General features: G+C 37.6%; 1 long non-coding RNA gene across 1 annotated transcript in view; it reads left to right on the forward strand.

Annotated features, from left to right (window-relative positions):
- The window catches only part of LOC137238362 (uncharacterized), a 146726-nt gene that overhangs the window by 68275 nt on the left and 60131 nt on the right, over window positions 1-18320 (forward strand). The window lies entirely within an intron of this gene.

An 18320-nucleotide genomic window follows, 5' to 3' on the forward strand; every position in this document is an offset into this window, starting at 1 on the left:
TTACGTGATCATTTACATTTTTCCTTAGAATAAAATAGAAGAATCTTTCTCATATGAGAATATTTAACTGAGATGACTGTCAAATGAAAGGAATACGCCTGACATCTTCAAGCGATGCATATTTCAAATTTTTTATTTGATGGTTCTGCTTTCCGTATTCATTCATGCGAGACTTCTTGAAAAATGTAGGTATATATATCTCCATGAATATATTCAAACATATATACAAACATAACTTCAGCATTTTATATTTCTTCCTTTGGGGCATATGGAATATTATTCATATACGAACGCTCCCACACATCGCATGATGAACAACAAAAAACTCAACAAAAAAAAAAAAAAACAAAAAAAAAATCTTCAACCATTGTTAAGTTCGTCGTAAATTTATATACGTTTTGTAAATCTCTTTAGGTGCTACTTTTTTTTTTTTTTTTTTTTTTTGTTAAAGAAATTGAAAATATCATAACCTGACATTTTGTTGATTTATGCCTGGCAATACTGATGATGCGTATTTGTATAAATAATTAACTGGCGGCTGTCAAGGTTAACACACAAATCATTTTCACATGCAAGTTACCCAAATGCATACATGAAGCCGATGAATATGATTTCATATTTGTAAGAGACTAATTGTACCAACTGTAATTAAATGCTGAACATTTCCAAAGAACCACACTATTACTTTAAAGAAATTTTAATTTGAAAAACATCTCAGGTAAACTCTCTTCTTAGGTTAGGTTAGGTTAAAGTGGTTGCCCCCCCAGAAATTGGAGTGACACACTTAGGCCAAAGTCTCTTCTTATTAGACCTAAAATAAAACTTTGTAGAACTCAGGTTTAAGATAAATAATAGCTGTGCTTTTTAAAATGTGTATACATATGCACTTAAATTTTATATAGGGGTGCTAAGTGTGTAACTTTATCTACACTTATAAAATTGTTGCACATAAACTTAAATAAAAAATAAATGTAAGGCGCGAGCTTCTCTTCCAATTTGCGTCGTGCTCCTCCTGATTTTACCTACAAGTTGGCCGGACGGGACCTACATGTTTTATGCCGACTCCGAACGGCATCTGCAAGGTAGATGAGTTTTCACTGAGAGCTTTTCATGGCAGAAATAGACCAGGAGCGCTTGCCAGTCACTGCCGAGGGGCGACCCCGCTTAGAAAAATTTTCTTCTAATTGAAAAACCTTATTTCTAAAATTTTGATGTTGCTTTGCCCGGGAGTTGAACCCAGGGCATACGGTGTGATAGGCGGAGCACGCTACCATCACACCACGGTGGCCGCCGTGATACATAAACATAAACATAAACTTAGTTCTGCTAAATATCAATCTTATATATTATTTAAAATTGATGTTTTTATGCAGGTATCTTTTTCGCCCTCATTTGGAATCCAAATCTATAAATAAAGTTTTGGTTGTAAAGTTGGAGATTTGTGCTATTAGCGAGCTTTAGGCATTATTGGTCATAGTGCTTTTGTTTAACTATATTTTATTAAAATAAAATGTTAAAAACAAGCGATTGTAAGCACACAAAGAAATCTATTTGGGCTATTAATTAGAACTAACACTGCGTTACCGGCATTTGCTAACATTCGCCAGATGGCAGCGAAAGCGCATGTAAGTTTTTATTGATGGATGATTGATTGATAGAAAAGCTGATTTCTGTTGACATTTGATATGACACTTTTATATTGGTTCGGCAAGATGCGCACGGGTCCGGCTAGTATAATATATAAGTCTGTCCACACGCACCTAATGGGGGCTAGAAATAGTTTGCTACCTTTTTCGCGAAGTGCCACGCCAGCAGCAAATCACCAAGTCCTTCTTTTGGAGCTGCAATATCACTGCTGACTATATCTCAACTCCATTAAATTTTGCCAATCATTAATGGAATGGAATGGCGGCCGCCGTGTTATGATGGTAGCGTGCTCCGCCTATTACACCGATGATCCTGGGTTCACGCCCCGGGCACAGCAACATAATAATTTCAGAAACAAGTTTTTTTCAATTAGAATAACATTTTTCTAAGCGTGGTCGCCCCTTGCAAGTGTTTGGAAAGCACTCCGAGTGTATATCTGCCATGAAAAGCTTCTCAGTGAAAACTCATCTGCCTTGTATAAAACAAGTAGGTCCTGTCCCGCCAATTTGTAGGAAACGCAAATTGGAAGAGAAACTCGGCCTTAGATCTCTTCGGAGGCTATCGCGCCTTACATTTATTTTTTTATTTATTTTTTTGTTTAATGGAATGGACTTAAACGTTGTTCCGCTCTAAGTAAGAGGTTGTATAAGGAATAAGAGGGTAAACTAAGAAAGAGAGGTTCATTGTAGAAATCGTATTGCTCAAGATTTTATTGGTTTGCATTTTACAGCGACGACCAAAAATGGTAGGAGGAAAACTCATGAGGAACCTCAGAGAACACTTTTACCTCCGCTATAGTTTCCTCATGCGATTTGCATACTTCAAAAGTACTTTTATGTGTAAGATGTTCTCACATGCACAGCTTCGGTCCCATAGCTAAATGGCGATGAGACAGTTTGACTCGGCTTTGGCTCAAACTTAAAATAATTGCTTTTCACCTATTAAATAAAGACGTTTTCAGATTTTTTCAATTCAAAACGAATATTCATTTGATACAAAACTAATGAGATATTAAATTGAGGTGTGTAATTTACACAAACAAGTTTCTATTTTCTTGGAGAGACGGGTGGGACTACGAGCTCATAGGCCTATGCAAGTGGATGGCTTACGTCTTAGCTTGTAACTGGTGTGGGGCTTAGAATATCCGCAGCAGGTGTGCTTATCGCAAGAGGCTTCTAAAATACTAAAGGGGTTGTGTAGCGCAACCCATCCCAACCATCAATATCGAAAACACTCCCCAAAACCTATTGATTTGTGAATAAAGTCAACAACTTAAACGTAAATATTAATTCTATCCTTCATAAACCTAAAAAAAAAACAAGAAAAAATTGGATTCCTTGTGGATTTAAATAACTTCAAGTTTAGGTTAGGTTGAACTGGCCGGTCTATGAGGACCTTACATAGAGTGAGTCCGTAGTGTTACCAGAAGTTTGTTTTAACGACCAGACTGAAAAGCCCTATCAAAAACCAGGACCTATGTTTTAAATAACTCCGCCTCTTGGCAAATACTAGAAGCTTCCTAGGTTTTAAGCCACTTGCTGCGTCTAGATCTGACAGCTGTACCACTCCTAATAGCTGGAGTCTTAGCCTGGGAAGTGCAGGGCACGAGCACATAACGTTCTCGATCGTTTGCTCCTCCAACCCGCACTTCCTATATCTGCTATCACTGACCAAGCCTAATTTAAAGGCATATGACGCCAGAAGGAAGTGTCCAGTCAGAATACGCAACATGAGTCTACAGTCCTCTCTTTTAATGATAGAAGCAACTTTGTTAGTCTAAGGTTGTAAGACCTACACATAATCTTCGACACTTTACAGCCCCGCGCTTGAACCCACGCCTTTCCAGCTTGGTCGATCATGTGCACCTCTCGCCTTCGCTTAATATCGCGCAGTGTCATTGGGACATTTACGGAGGAAGCTTCAAGGGATGCGCCCTTTTTAGCTATTTCGTCCGCTTTTTCATTCCTATCTATTCCCACATGCCCTGGGACCCAATATAGATGTTTGCTTCTCCCTGTCCCGATTCTCTCCAGAGACTGCTTACACTCTAACACGCATTTAAGTGCTGCGCTATGCGAATTTTGCTAATGCCAAAGGACATTTTGCCAAGCTGCGTATACAAAATATCCTCCGCCTGCTTGCTTATTTGGAAGATATAGAACTGACCTTCCTCGGTAGGCCGAGATACAGTAAGTACCTTCCAATCCTGTGCCGGTATGTTCGGATTCTGATTCTGCACAAGTCGCAGTGTATCCTCCGATTTCATCACGCATGGTATCCATACCTTAACTTTTGGTACCGTGGGGATTTGTGCTTTATCCACCACCTCAAACAGCTTTGTCACATCACTCATCTTCTCGGGAATAGCCGGAGTCTTCGTGTTATCTCCCTTTGGCACCTCCGAGAAAGCCAGGTCCTTAGCGTTAACTCCCTTTAGCACCTCCGAGAAAGCCGGAGTCTTAGCGTTATCTTCCTTTGGCTTATCTCCTACTTCCGTAGTTGGAACTTCTCTCTGACTCGCAGCTTTCGAGGTAGTTGCTACCTCGCTATTGGGGCCCATCTGTCTTACAGCTTTGGGCCTACTTGTCTTGTCTATGTGACTGCTCTTCCTCGCGGCTCTAGCACTGGGTCCTTTCTGCCTCTTGAAGCAGGCTTGTCGCCTTCCGCTGAACGTTGCCTCTTCATTCTGCCATTCGACGCTTCTTCCTCCTCGTACCGGTTGCAGAACCGAGGGTTTCTCGCAGCAAACCTTTTGAACTGCCTTCGACCTACTTCTACCGCCTTATGGGCCCATTCCAAGCGCTAGATCTCCACTTCTGTTGGGTCGACCACTGCTCCCAAGTGTTGTACAATTCTTAGTGCTGCACGGTATTGCGAGAGAGCTTTTTACTTCCTCTGCTCCGTACCCTTCTCCACTCTTCTACTTCGTTTTCATTTGTGTGCTTCTCCAACACGGAGTTCACTGAATGAGCACTACTCTCGCTCCCCGAGTCCGACGCATCGCTTATTGCGTATTTGTCGTCCTAGGCTTGCGAATCAGTCCTCATCTTATCATCGTCCTTATTACAATTAGGTAATGAGTCTTTCATCTTGGTCGTACGACCACCTGCCCAACAAGGCGGGATCAGCGGTCCAGTATTATATACGGAGAAAGCACCGTCCGCCACATAAGCGCCCCTTACTGTGGTAAGGCCATAGATACTTCCCGAGGTGGCCCGGTATCGGGAAGGCTCCGTTCGAATACAGCCGAATTTATCCCCTGGTTGCAAATCCTCCAAAAGGCACGGTCCGCATAACACCATGGATTAGGGGGTTGGCAGTTCTTGGTCACCGACATCCCGCCGCCCTCCTATGAGGCGAAACGGCGTAGATGTCAGTCCTAAATAGCTCCGCCTCATAGTCGGGCGCTATGGAGTTCGGCTAAGCCCTCACACCAACGACAAGGTGCCTATCCTAGTGAGGGTTTCTATGTATTGAAAGACAATAATTTTATTTCAGTTCTTCATTGGAGGTTTCTTTGCTCTCGGAATGCACCTTAAGCTTCTTGATCGTGCCGATCTGTTAGGTATGAGGGTATCTAATTTATTTCATATAACTGCAGTTCAGCCCATTAAGCATGCGATGTTTTAAAAAGAAACCACAGAGGTAGTTAGGTAAATAGGAGCTACAAAGTTTAGGTACTTAGCGTGGGAGAGACAGTACCAACCGCTTCAGAAATTGTTTAGGACTTAAGCTTCTTATCTCGAATTGTTATATGGATCAAGGTGCTGTAGAGTCTAGACATTAGACATGTATGTTATTTAACTATTAACCGTTTCGTTCCTGATAGCTACCATATATCAGAACTTCAAACGTCCCTCTGATAGCGTAGAAAAACATTGTACATTCTATGAGAGACTTTTACTTAACACGGGTCGAGCTACAAAGACTCCTTACTAAACGTCTGGTTAGTCTTATTCTCGAGTTAATGGCACACCAACTATCAAGGTTTATGCATGGTGTAACTCTAAGGTTGTTGTGTCATTGGTTTTCTGTGCCTCAAGTAAAACTGAAAACCTTTGTTGCTAACCGACCCAGCGAAATTTTCTGCACACTCCTCCGAAATGTTTTGCTCTTATGTGCTTCCCGACGAATTTCAACAGAGCCACTCTTTAGTTTTAATCTTTGGGGGACGGCAGCAAGCGGGTAACACAGCGAATAAGAATTAAAAAAATATTTTGTATAAGAACATATACTTTCTTCTAAACGCAGTTATGTTATCCACGTATGGAGATTAAGATAATATCCTGAGCTCACTAGTTGAACGAGGGGCAAAGATCCCTCAGCATATCTGTCATTATATTAATCGTTGATTCAAACATGCAAACACAATGTATGTACCACTACCCTCAGCGGGTTAGGGGGTTAAAATATACCCCCGGTGGGTATACCTGTCGTAAGAGGCGACTAAAATACCAAATAGATTCAAGAGGTTGTGTAGCGCAACCCTTTTAAGGGGTTGCCAGCGCAATATATAGATTCTCCAACACAATTGTTAACCTCACCTATCCATGGCGAATCCTGTTTCATTAACAGCCGAGGCTCTGGCGACCCTGAACTCCTCATGGATCTAGGGGGCGGGAGGGCGGTATGGCCTAGAAGGTTGCATGTGGTCATAACAAATCGTTCCCGAGATGGTCGGGCTTGGTACCGGAACGTACGGGATCTGCATCCAGCAAAGGACTATCAACATCGATAAAACTCCCCAAGGCCTTCGGGGAGTGTATTTATTGCTACAATAACAACACCAACAATATGTATGTACCACTCCCATCAAGTTGTTGTATGATGAAATTAACTATGCTCGGATCGATATTTTGCGCCAAGCCCCGTGCTGTTTCAAGAATGAACTCGACACCAGGCAACCGAGCTTTTACTGACTGGTAAGCATTTCCAGCAGCTCCTTTCTAGAGTTTTAGTACTCCTTAACAAAATCAGCAATATCGGATAGTGGGGAGAGGAACTTAATAAAAAAAATAACTCAACGGAATACAAATACTGCAGAAAACCGGGTGTTATAATTCATGACCATAATCGTGAAACTTTGTCTATCCAGAAACCGGCTACATCTGTTTATGTAATGGAATTATCTCCCTCTTCACGTACCATTTTGTTGCTTTAGCTCCATCATCACATATCGCAGCTTGAGCAACTAATTACGGGTCTGACGCACGCTGTTATCATCTCCAGGTCAATTGGCACAGTAGCTTATACTGATATTTTGTATTTATGTCATAAGAGGACCGCTAAGAATGCTACTTGAAGGCAGCTGGAAATACTTAATCAAAAACTTGATTGTAGAGGGTTTTCCTAAACAGCTGCTAATGAAGTTTCATCCTGTGCATGAATCAAATTATGTTTCCTCACACCACCATAAAACTACAATTCAAAGTAAAAAGTTTACTTCAATGGGTATATAAAACGTTTCAACACACAACAATGTATTTATAAATTTATTAAGAGTACTTAACAATAGAAAATAAGTTGAGTAACGGTGCAGCTAATGCTATTAAATAAAAGCGTTTTGGACTTTCTCGTAATTGTTAGCCATTTGGCAAACAATCAACGAACTGAGCCTAACAGACAGCACAGACAAGCCGGACAAGGAGCAGCATTCATTTTCTTTCCACACTTCAAAAACTCACAAAGTATGGTATACTTAAGCAGTACGAGCATTTATGCCAATGCAAGTATGTGTGCGATCAACGGTACTTATGGTTAGCAATTTTTTGTATGCGCATGCGTAGGTGTCAGCAACAATAGTAACAACAACAAAAAACTACAACAACAAGTGACAAGTAAAGTCAAAGGTTTGCAACATCAAAAAATATTAACAACAATATGTTTGTTGCTTGATTGTGCGATGCTGATAATAATAACAACAATGATGTTGTTAATGATAATGCTTATGAGTTTTGCGCGCGCTGCTACAAGGCGTTCTCGTTTTTGCTGCTTTGTTTTTTCCCCATTCAATTTGGTTTTAACAACAAAGTTTATTATGGCCACGGCAAAGGCGTTGTCTGCCGCCGAGCGGCTGCTGTTGATCCTTTTATGTGCTGGTGGTTGTTATATTGGAGCTGTAAGCAGAGTGTTGTTATTACTGTTGTTGTTGTAGCTGTCATCTATCGCTTGTTACTGCCGCCACCGCTGCTGCCGCTGCAGTGTTGTCTGCTACTGATGGCAAATGATAAACGCTGTCCATGTTCAATTAGTAAAAGTGTTGCATATTTGCCGTCAAACAGGCGACCTCAAAAAAAAAGTTAAAACAACAAAAAAGTGACAACAATAAAGCAGCAAGAGTTGGTGATGTAGTTAAAAAGTTGTAATGAGTGCTGATGAGTTTCGCAGGTTTTTTTTGTGCCTTTTACGTTTATTGTTAAGTAAAAAATGTATTTAGCAAGTTTGCTGCTCTGTCACTTTTAATGTGTCTTGTTGCGGATTTAATGAAAATAAAACATATTTTTCACACATTTTTTTTTTTGTAATTTTTATATTCAAAAATTGTTGTTGTTAATATTACAGGGTCACTCTCCTTATTACACAATTATCTCTGATATAAAAACAAATACACACACACGCTCAGCTCACACATTACTGCAAATTAAAGGTTTTTTATTTGGGCTTTTTGTTGTCAGCCGCAACTGTCTTTACCGCCGGCAATTGCTGTCTTCGATTGCCGAAAAGTGAAATTTTTACATTGGTAATTGACGTTTTTATTCACTGTCAGTGTCAGGAAACTACATTAAAATGTTGTAATATTACTTTATAGCTGCTGTAAAAATTTAATTTCTTACTCTTGGGCAGCAAGTTCGTTTCTTAATTCTTTTGTAATCGGATTGTAAAACTTTAATCCATTCGCAATTAAAAAATGCCCGACTACTTATTTTGGCGAATAATAATAATAAAACTGCTATTTATGCGTGATTGTAAAATAGCACCTTGGAATGACTGAGTGATAAAAAGTTCGGTTTTCTAAGCGCTAAAGAAAGTTCTTCGAAGTCTGCAGCATATTTTTTGCACATGTGGCGCGCCTTTAGGTGAGGAATGTCAGGAAACCACAAAGAGTCCCGCGTTTCAAAATTGAACTAAAACTCCGCTCTTCTCATTGATGAGTATGACCATTATTTCCGCGTGCCCATTTATCTTTTAATTGTAGTAGGGCCATCGTACTTTGGAAATCTTACAGCTGTTCGGAGAGTACATATACCTTTTAGTTGCTATAATTGGGAGATGCACCGTTGTACCGCAGAATACCTTTCAAGATACTGTAGCCAATCTCGGCACCCACTACTTTCGTTTGTTAGATGCTAACTGAGTTTGTCAGACGAATGGGCAGTGCAAACTATAATTGCTCTGAGAAAACCCCTGCTTCTACGCCGCAGTCCATTTTGAACCCGTCTACAGACAACATTGCATTTCCAAACACTTATTTTAGAGACACGCTCTTAAACCTTCATTACAAATTTCAAGGAAGACAAGTGGTGGTGTGACGTTACGTCCTCACATAGCTTCCATAAAGTACCACACGATACACGATCTAAGTTATCCACATACCGCTACGTACGCAGCCTTTTTCAAATATTCAATATTGTATGTGTATATCATACCATCTTCTTGTTGGTTAGCAAGGCTCTTACTATAGCTGAATGTAGGTCACAACTTCTTTCGAAGTTTTAATAGACAACAGGGAATCACTAGCAATTTTCTACCTAATATAAAAGTATGAGTGCCTGTGCTGTAAAATTTTCCAAGACTTTCATTTCTCCTTCACCTTTTCTCGCTTTAATTCAACTGGCAAGTGATATTCTTTTTTTGATTCCATCAGCAATTTTTACAGCCAATCTAGGTCTCTACCACACCTCTTGAATATGGACCATGAAATCACTCGGACGCCTTTTTCGTTTTCCGTCTTAAAAGCTTATCCTTAATACGATGATTGTAAAGAAGCACCTTTTAAAGAGATGTCCTGCAACCTCTTCCGGGGTTCTAATGGTGAATGGGAGCGAAGCTTTTTTAGCGTATTTCGCTAGCAGCCTAATAGGAAACCGTTCATGGCTATTATATTAAATGAGATATCAATGGAAACCAAATGCCAGTGCACGAACTGGGAACTGTGAGGCCAGTTGCCAGCGGCTATGCAATAAAAATCATTCCACAGACCGAGAAAAGCTCTTTTTTATTCAGTAAGAATTTGTTGAGAATGGAAGCGCCAGGCAAAATTCACATCTGCAGCTGTAAGCATGAGAAGAAAGGAAGTGTTCCCCAGTATTTTTGCGAATTTCATGCTTTTGCTAAAAAACCTACAGATCATCGGCTTAAGCCGAGTAGTTACCGGAGATACACCCGTCTGGAATTGAGGCTACTGTGCAACATTAAATGTGCGAAGACGAATTATCGGTTTGTCATAGAATGGATTTACTATAGTTATGGATTTGCTATTGAATATTTGTTGATTATTTCTCGAAGAGTTATCAATATATTAATAAAAATTAATCTATTTGTTGTTGGAAAGTTATCGGTTTATTATCGAAAAGTTGTCGATGACTTATCGAAATTTTACGATATTTTTCAAAAAAGTTATCGATTTTTAATCGAAAGGCTATCGATTTACTATCGGATTGTTACAAATTTGTGTCACCGATTAGTAATCGGACATTTATGGTACTTGATTTTGAAAAATTACCGATTTGATTTGTTATCGATATGTTTCAACAAGTTATCGATTTGAAATCGAAAAGTTATCGATTTGTTATGAAAAAGCTATCGATTTACTATCAATTGGTTTTTGGAGTGTTGCTTATTTGTTATCAGCGTGCTATCGATGACTTATCGGCTTGTAATGACACAGATATAGGTAAAACTTTTATACTTCGTCGATAACAAGATGAAGCAGCGATAACAAACCAAAACCACAATAATAATTCGATTTAAATGAAAACCAATAACCAACTTAAAAAAACCAATAACTATTCGGATTGTAACCGATAAAATTTACGCATCGCGGGTTAAAAAGTTAACTTGAAAAAGTTGTCTATATTATTGAGATTTCTTCATAGGCAATGCAATTCCTACACCCTCTAAATTACAGCCACTTCTATCCAGCTTACCTAAGCATATGCGCCTACGGAAAGACATCTAAGTTATTCTTATCGTAAGACAATTAAGGATAAATAAGGAATATTAATAACTACCCAAGGGGTTGAAACGCTTAGCGTATACACGCAGCAGGCATGCCTGTCGCAAGAGGCGACTAAAATACCCAAATGATTCTAGGGGTTGTGTAGTGCAGCCCTTACAAGGGAATGCCAACGCATTTTATAACTTCTCCAAGCCGATTGTCAACATTACATATCTTTGACGTATCCTGTTTCTTTAGCAGCCGAGGCTCTGGCGACCCCAAGAACATCATGTCATTATATATCAGTCTCGAGATAGTTGAACTTATACCTTAGTGGTGCCTGTTACCGGAACGTACCGGATTTATATTCGGCAAATTACCATGAACATCGATAACACTCTTCAAAACTTTGTGGAAGTTATTTATTGCTACAACAACAACAGAAACAAGAAATAATAAAAAAAAGTTTATTATACTATATTAAATAATAAGGAAACACAGAGCCATACAACACCACTTGAGAGCATCACACATACATTTTTGTCTAGAATTGCAGCTGCACTATTAGTGGTTTGCTTTTTATGCTTTTTGAACTGCTTGAACAGTTGCGTGACAATTTCTTTATAAATACAGACTTCTTTTTATTAAAAACTAAATACGCTATAAAAATACATAAACGATAGTTTAGTTTTTTATGCAAACAAATTGCATTTTTCGTAGACTGGCTTATCTTTTAATTATTTCATGTTATTGCGGAAAAAAACAGGCAAACTACGCCAAAACGAAAGCAAAGATATTATGAAAGTTTCTATAGCGCAAATTTGTGAGTTGCGCAAGTCATAATAAATATTTTTCTTAAACGCCTCCTACTTCAAACAAATTCGCTTAATAAGCTGGCGTTATGACAAAGCGTTTCATCCATATACATATAATGTGAGAGTTAAAGTGTTGTGAGCTTGATTTACTTTCCACTAATCAAAAAAACCAAAAAAAAAGGACCAAATATTACTCATTGCTATTATATTTCGTAGCTGGTGTTATTTTTGTTGCTTGCTGTTATACCGTAGCGCTTTAATGATAGCATATATGTCACACGTCAACCCACACATTGGCAATTTGCAGCATTAACAACAAGCGCGTGCGCCAGTTGAAAATTTGAGAGAGCGTGCGATAGAGAGCGAGGCAAATATCGCACACCAAGATCAAAACAGCGATACAGCGATCAACTCAAAAAATCGCAATGTTCAGAAAACGCGAAAAACTGTCTGCTTCTCCAATATGTGTCCATGCAATATGTATTTTTTATAAAGCGTTTTCTCGCTGACTAGTGGAGATATTAAAAATTTGAGTGAATGGTTCGTTAGTTGTTGAATTGGAGAACCCGGTGGTACTGATAACTTCTAAATTTCAGTATTTTGAGTTAGCTCCTTTTTATCTAGGTGTGCGATATGATTGCTGATTGCCTGCTTTTTGGCCGGTGGGTAATATATGAAAAGTTATACATATGTATATGCAAGGAGCCTGCTTAGCACTATGATACACACAGGCATTTAGGCATGTGGATGAGTTGTGTGACTGGCTGTCGCATTCATGAGCAAATTTGTTGAAATTTGCGTGTCCGTGTTGTTTATTAGAAACGATAGATTAGCATCTATGTATTACACGTACAGCATAAAATGATATTTAGGAGCAATTTTATGGGGGTGCACGTAACTGCCCCCGCAATTGTTAATCACAGTTAATTTGCAAACAGCAGGATTTGTGTGGTCTAAGTGATGAAGTCTACATTTTCATAACTCTTAATTGCTTAAAGAGTGATGGAGGTTGAGTAGGTAAAAATATGTAAATTCATAGAGATAAATGCTATCAATCGGTTTTACTTGTATCCGGTAAACTCTAAAAGCATTTAGCTGCTTGAGCTGAAACTTATTTTCATGTATTTTTTTTTTTTTGTTTTGTTTTTTAGTTTATTAGAAGAAACTCGATGGAAGACGCTGTTATCGACGTATTTATAAAACATTTACTTTTAAAAATTGCCACCCTTCGGTGTCGGTTTGACAAGTCCTCGAATGTATTTCCACCATGAGAAGCTCATCAACAAATACTTATAGGCTATGCAGCGCGGATTAGGTCATATTTCGAATATAGATTACAAGTTTGGGCGCATTCAAAAATTCTCCATGTAAACTTCAAAAAATGTACTACTTCAAAAGATGTTGAGTTTGTATTCGAAGCTCTACCAGCGTTGTGTATCACTGTCATAAAGTAATATGGGATCAATGTACGAGGTAGAGCGGAAATCAGACAGCAAATTAAGGCAAAACAGGCGTTTTATCAATTTCTTTAATATCGATAAGCAGGGCGAATTCAGTACAAGGTGTTGTTATCCCAACAGTTGATTGCTTCTTCTTGATTATTTTCCATACAGCGTCGTGTACTTTAATATGCCAGTTAATCGAATCGATCAATTAAAATTTTCTTTTGAGTTGACATTCTTCTGCACGGCGAATCGGTTGAATTCGCTTTGCAACCACCTGGTATGGATTCGCCTTGATCCATAAGTCATCGATTTGTTATTTAGATTAGACTAGATTAGATTTATTCATTTTCTTTCAAATCAAAATATCTTTTACATGTTTACGTATATAAAATTGCCACTTAAATTAATACATTGAAATTAAAAGAAAAGTAAGGCATTCTGTAAAGTTATACAAAACTCTAGATTTTGAATGCCATCTCAAAATAAATTAATGGATATATACAAATGGGTGTGGGGTGAAAATAGTTAATAAGTTATAACCTAAGTAGAAGTTAAAGTTACAAAATGCAAAATAAAATATATAAACAATAGAAAGTAACAAAGTTGATTTTAAATTACTAAGTGGCAGGGTTCAGCTAAGTTTTGATGTCGTCGTGTGACTGCTCTAAGAAAAGTGATTTGATATTTTTTAAAAATTCACGCATAATTCTAATGACACGTATAGACGCAAGTAGCGTATTGAAAGCTTTACAAGATACCATAGTAAAGAAGTTATTATAATGGGTAGTAAGAGATGTGGGAACAGCAACAAGTCCGAGTGAGTTTTGCCTCAAATTATAATTATCCGTGACTAGGCTGTGTAAATACCCACAACGAATAAAGAATATTTTTAAAGGTTTGTAATAGTACATGTGTTTTACTGGACGATTTTTCAGCTCGTTAAACAACTCCATGCTGTGGTGGAAACGGTTCACATTACATATCTTCCTAATGACACATTTTTGAATAGTAAGAAGTTGCTGGATTTTACTGTAAGATGCACCACCCCAGCAGCATATGCCATATTGAAGCTTAGAGTGTACCAAAGCGTAATAAAACGTCTTAAGCGTTGCATTTGAACATATATACCTTAGACTATAAAAATATCGCACAGTAGATCGCATGTATGCTTTCAGGCGAGAAATATGTGTTGACCAACTTAAAGATTGGCACAGAAACAACCAGATATGGCAGATTGGCACAGAAACACTCAGATATGGGAAGGTATCAACTCTTTCAATTGGGAAACACTTATAGCTACAATTTGTTTCATGATTAAACGATGCGCCAGAGCACGACATATTGCTTAGAGCGAAACGTCTACAGTGAGTGGCGTGGAATATAATGGCAATATCAGGTGAGGTTATTGGATGTAAATTGAAATACATCAGTTGAGTTTTCTTGCTGACGATCAGTTTATGTTTAGCAAACCACACTCTCAACAAATGAACATCGAAGTTGACGCCTGCTACCAAATCCAGATAGTTCGATGAATTATAGGCTATAGCAAGTTCGTCTGCAAAAACGATAACCTTTCCATAGAACGGCAAAGAAAATAAAGAATTGAAATAAACAAGGAACAGTATTGGACCTAGAACAGAACCTTGGGGTACTCCTAAGGTAGTTATCACAGAATTGCTTAAAAAATTGTCAACTTTTACTTTCTGCACTCTTCCTGATAAATATGGTTTCAGCCAATTGTACATAAAGCCGCGAAAGCCTACGCAATACAATTTATCTAACAGTATTTGGTGATCAACCATGTCAAATGCTTTCGTGATATCAACAAACAGGCCAGCACAGGTCTGCTTTTTGTCTAACTCACCATAAATAACGGAACAAAAGCTCAGCAGGGCATCTTTTGTTGAGAGTCAGATCTAAATCCGTATTACAAGGAGCTGAAAAAATGTTTGTTATTAAGAAAGAATTCTACTTTTAACAAGTTTTCAAAAGTTTTGGAAATAGAAGAAAGTAAAGAGATTGGTCGGTAATTGTTTATATCTTTTTTGTTCCCCTTTTTAAATAAAGGAATGATATAAGCACATTTTAAATCAGTAGGAAAAGTTCCATAGAACACGCTTTTGTTAAACAAATAAATTAAAATGTCAACCAGATTTAAAGCGACTTTTTTCAAAACCTGATTTGAAACACCATCAGAGCCACAAGATCTGGAGTTGTCCAAAGATTTTACTACCTTCAGTATTTCAGTGCCAGTAAGAGGTTCAAAGAAAAAACTACTTCCTAAATTTGAAATAACTGAGTTATTCATTGAAATTTCGTATGTATGGTCAGTTGTGTGAGTTTGCCCGATTGTTGAAAAGTGACTGTTAAAAAGGTTTGCTACAGTTGTGGGATCAGAAATATTTAGGCCACTATTGCATAAAACAATTGATGAGTCAATTGCGTTAGGACTACGATTTAAAAGGTAGTTTGTAACATTCCATTCTTTTTTTGGGTTTCCATACGACGACCTGAATTCGTTTCGATAGAAACTGTCACGTTTCAATCGTACTTCTTTTCTTAACCTTCTACATAGATCTCTATGTCGTCTACAAAGCCTTGTGTTCGAAGGATTTTTAGTGCTCTTTCTTCCAAGCTTGTTTTTAAGGCGAATCTTTTTTACCAACTGCTTATTGATCCAAGGCTTTAACTTTATATCAGATCTAGGTGAAGTGACAGAGAAGCTTACAGCCTGAATGTGGCTTATAAAAGTATTTAAAAAAATGTGGTATGCATTGGATACGTCTATATCAGCAAAAACTTTGCCCCAGGACTCAAATCGTAGGCTTTGATTAAGCAAACCGAAATTAAGCTTGGTGAATTTTGAACTCGCATTACTTCTATTTACGCTTTTTTGCATGCAATGTTTATTACTATACCAGTCATAGTATGATCTGTAATTTGGAAATCAAAGTTTATGCCGGAAATATTGTTAAAAGTACTACAGCTGCTGCGACCAAAAACATGGTCGATGTAGCTTCCAGAAACACTACGAGTAGATACATTTAAGAATGATGTTAAACCATGATTAGCCATAAGCGTTAGGTAGTTATCAGTTGTATCACTCAGTCTGAGGATATACAAATTAAAGTCACCTAAAATAATGAAATTGCCTGAATTCTCGCCACAAAGAAGAGTTGAAAACTCTTCCAAAAATGTACGTACAGAAACCGAATGTGATCTATAGAGACACATGAAATTAAAAACTTTGTCAGATATGATTAAGGAGATCTTTAAAATATCTGCGCTTGTAATGTTATACTCGACATATTCACACTCGTAAATATTTCGAACAAAAACTCCAACACCACCTGCGGAATATTGTCATTAGTGTTAGCAAAAAAAGTATAGCCAGGTATGGTAAAGTCTCGTATTTCATGAGAGTATATCCATATTTCAGAAACAAAAATTAAATCTGGTTTGTTTTTAAACAACTCAAAATGACAGACCAAAATATCAAAATTTTGCCGAAGAATAACAACAAAGGAGTCACTAGTACTACCCAATAAATTTAAATCATTATCGATGGGTCATGAGCGTGTTATCCATTTCTTCCCGATTACTTATCGCGTTGTTGTAACACGTGGAACATCCGCATTTCTCATTCTATAATTTTCTCACATTTTCCACAGAGGCATAAAAAAGTTGCAATGTGTTGCTGTGACATGTTGCTACAGACTTACTCGGTATTTTCCTTTTTCTGTGCTATGGAGAAATAATCGTGAGGAGTATAAGCAGGAAATATTATGCTTTTTATGGAAAGCAAAATTTTTTAGGACACCAAAGTTATAACTCTTCTAGATTTTTATTACTTCATCTTAGACCCACTTACACTAATAAATAAAAAATAGCTCAAGGGTGCTGCTCTATACATATATTTTATGAAAAGGACCGTAGTTACTCTGTTACAAATAAAAGTTATAATTTGTTGTCTGTAATTTGTCTGTCCCTTTAGTCGGCGGTTTACAAGTTGTATCCCGACACCCAACTGCATCTGCCAAAACAGATTTTAAATAATCGTACTCGAATCAATTTGTAAAGTAAGTATTCAACATCTATCTATTACTGCTTTTAGATCAAACTTTTCTCATGTTCTACGCCTAATTGTGAAACTCATTTAAAAAATCGATACCCATTGACCCACAAACTGACCGCGTTAGAGCGGCCACACACCAATATATAGCTAAATAATTAAATTTGCATCCTAATCTCTTAAATGTTTCGTTTTAATTTAGAAATTTCACACCTGCATTTATGCTGGTTACTGGGTTTACATCTACACTAAATATTTGGCACAAATTAATTTAGCGCACAAGTTCGTTGCTTAAGTCTTTGGTAAGCAACCCGCTTTTACATTAAACATTTCTTATTTCAATTACGTTCGTTGCATTTAGTGGAAAAGAACTTTTCGTTATTACTTCTAAAATTTCAAGTTGAAGCGAGAATCGGTGTGTTGTCGGTTATGCTGCAATTGCTGTTGCTAATTTTTTATTGCTTCTCCCATTTCTTTTGTAATTAAGAAAGCACACTTTCAAGCAGTTTGTACTTACACATTGGTGATTTTTCTAACGCCAAGTCACACAGCAAAAGCAAAAAGCTTAGTTTCCTAACAGTTTGAATGTATTTTTGAAAAGAAAGTTGTTTGACACATTTTCCCTTAACAACCAAAACAGCTACCAAATGCCATTGAACGCACTCTTTTCCTTTAATAGTCATCAGCTTTTTGCAGCATTTTTTCCACTTTACCACTTAGCTAGTGGTGTAACGAATTGTGGAAATGGGCAACAAATTAAATAGCAAAAAAATTTTAAAGTTCGTAAAGCACAATTACCGCAGAGTTGCGAAATATGCAACAAATGAAAGTGAAATGCAAACAATCAATATAAATATATTTGTGTTTTTTTGCTTTTGTTATGCATTAAGGCCTGTTTGCTACTAGGCTTTCGTTTTGTATATTTCGAATGAAATGAACCATTGCGAAAAACTTTGCCACTTGCGAAACTTAAATCAACTGTAACTGACTTGCAACTGTCATTTTTGGTGGCTGGCACTGACACATTGTTTGTGTAACTTTGTTGGAAATAGCCTTTTGCTAGCGTTTGTATTGTTAATATAAGCGAAAGCTTATAGGTAAACAAGAAACTCCAGAAATGAAAAATTGTTTGCACATAATGCAGTGATAATAGTTTTTGCTATATTTTGCTTATGCAAGCGCTT

This window comes from Eurosta solidaginis, chromosome 1, assembly GCF_040869045.1.
Source record: "Eurosta solidaginis isolate ZX-2024a chromosome 1, ASM4086904v1, whole genome shotgun sequence".
In the NCBI taxonomy this organism is placed as follows: domain Eukaryota; kingdom Metazoa; phylum Arthropoda; class Insecta; order Diptera; family Tephritidae; genus Eurosta; species Eurosta solidaginis.